The sequence below is a fragment of the Oncorhynchus tshawytscha genome, linkage group LG20 (assembly GCF_018296145.1).
Source record: "Oncorhynchus tshawytscha isolate Ot180627B linkage group LG20, Otsh_v2.0, whole genome shotgun sequence".
Taxonomy (NCBI): Eukaryota; Metazoa; Chordata; class Actinopteri; order Salmoniformes; family Salmonidae; genus Oncorhynchus; species Oncorhynchus tshawytscha.
Window position 1 is genome coordinate 46,690,015 of NC_056448.1, and position 2,500 is coordinate 46,692,514.

At 46.2% G+C, this 2,500-nt stretch overlaps 1 protein-coding gene across 18 annotated transcripts in view; it reads left to right on the forward strand.

The window, feature by feature from the left end:
• Positions 1-2,500, forward strand: part of tcf4 (transcription factor 4) — a 417,619-nt gene that overhangs the window by 250,807 nt on the left and 164,312 nt on the right. The window lies entirely within an intron of this gene.

Sequence of the window (2,500 nt, forward strand, 5' to 3'; positions counted from 1 at the left end):
CAGGGTTAGAGCCTAGTGGTTAGGTGTCCTAGTGGTTAGGCGGCAGGGTAGCCTAGTGGTTAGAGTGTAGAGGAGGCAGGTAGCCTAGTGGTTAGAGTGTAGAGGCGGCAGGGTAGCCTAGTGGTTAGAGTGTAGAGGAGGCAGGTAGCCTAGTGGTTAGAGTGTAGGGCGGCAGGTAGCCTAGTGGTTAGAGTGTAGAGGCGGCAGGTAGCCTAGTGGCTAGAGTGTAGAGGAGGCAGGTAGCCTAGTGGTTAGAGTGTAGAGGCGGCAGGTAGCCTAGTGGTTAGAGTGTGGAGGAGGCAGGTAGCCTAGTGGTTAGAGTGTAGAGGCGGCAGGGTAGCCTAGTGGTTAGAGTGTAGAGGCGGCAGGGTAGCCTAGTGGTTAGAGTGTAGAGGAGGCAGGTAGCCTAGTGGTTAGAGTGTTGGACTAATAACTGGAAGGTTGTAAGGTCAAATCCCCGAGCGGACAAGGTACCAATCTGTTGTTCTGCCCCTGAACAGGCAGTTAACACACTGTTCCTAGGCTGTCATTGAAAATAAGAATTTGTTCTTAACTGACTTGCCTAGTAAAATAAAATAAATGACTTCCTCCTTGTATAGATTTTAAATATGTTAGTAGTTTTAGTTTTTAAATCTGGTTCCATTTGTATTTTTGTTTTTCTCTCTCATGGAACCAACCTTGTAAAGAACATGAAAGAACAGGGTCAAATCAAATCAAATGTATTTATATAGCCCTTCGTACATCAGCTGATATCTCAAAGTGCTGTACAGAAACCCAGCCTAAAACCCCAAACAGCAAGCAATGCAGGTGTAGAAGCACGGTGGCTAGGAAAAACTCCCTAGAAAGGCCAAAACCTAGGAAGAAACCTAGAGAGGAACCAGGCTATGTGGGGTGGCCAGTCCTCTTCTGGCTGTGCCGGGTGGAGATTATAACAGAACATGGTCAAGATGTTCAAATGTTCATAAATGACCAGCGTCGAATAATAATAAGGCAGAACAGTTGAAACTGGAGCAGCAGCACAGTCAGGTGGACTGGGGACAGCAAGGAGTCATCATGTCAGGTATTCCTGGGGCATGGTCCTAGGGCTCAGGTCCTCCGAGAGAGAGAAAGAGAGAAGGAGAGAATTAGAGAACGCACACTTAGATTCACACAGGACACCGAATAGGACAGGATAAGTACTCCAGATATAACAAACTGACCCTAGCCCCCCGACACAAACTACTGCAGCATAAATACTGGAGGCTGAGACAGGAGGGGTCAGGAGACACTGTGGCCCCATCCGAGGACCATGACTCAAACTAGCTGTTCTAAAATGAATGGTATTTCCTGCTTGATATGCATTATATACCTTGTTTTCTCTGGGAATCGGGGGGTTGGGGGGTTACATAACAACAACGGGATAAGGAAAACAGACCACACTATTGTCTCCCTACCTCTTGGTTTGTCCACGGTTAGACCAGGTACATTGTCCACTGCGACTCAGTACAGTGAGTTGGCCGTTGTTGTGCTATAGCTACATGAAGGAAATCGAGTCAATTACCTCTGAAGGGTCAAGAGGGTCCTGTACGAAAACACTGGGTCTGGGTCTAGATAGATACACTGGGTATAGATATATACACTGGGTCTGGGTCTAGATAGATACACTGGGCCTAGATAGATACACTGGGTCTAGATAGATACACTGGGTCTGGGTCTAGATAGATACACTGGGTCTAGATAGATACACTGGGTCTAGATAGATCCTCTTGGTCTAGATAGATACACTGGGTCTGGGTCTAGATAGATACACTGGGTCTGGGTCTAGATAGATACACTGGGTCTAGATAGATACACTGGGTCTAGATAGATACTCTGGGTCTGGATAGATACACTGGGTCTGGGTTTAGATAGATACACTGGGTCTAGATAGATACACTGGGTGTAGATAGATACTCTGGGTCTGGGTCTAGATAGATAGATACTCTGGGTCTAGATATATACACTGGGTCTGGGCCTGGATATATACACTGGGTCTAGATAGATACACTGGGTCTGGGTCTAGATAGATACACTGGGTCTAGATAGATACTCTGGGTCTAGATAGATACACTGGGTCTAGATAGATACACTGGGTCTAGATAGATACACTGGGTCTGGGTAGATACACTGGGTCTAGATAGATACACTGGGTCTAGATAGATACTCTGGGTCTGGGTCTAGATAGATACACTGGGTCTGGGTCTAGATAGATACACTGGGTCTAGATAGATAATCTGGGTCTGGATAGATACACTGGGTCTAGATAGATACTCTGGGTCTATATAGATACTCTGGGTCTAGATATATACGCTGGGTCTGGGTCTAGATAGATACACTGGTTCTAGATAGATACACTGGGTCTAGATAGATACTCCAGGTCTAGATAGATACACTGGGTCTAGATAGATACACTGGGTCTGGGTCTAGATAGATACACTGGGTCTGGATAGATACACTGGGTCTAGATAGATACTCTGGGTCT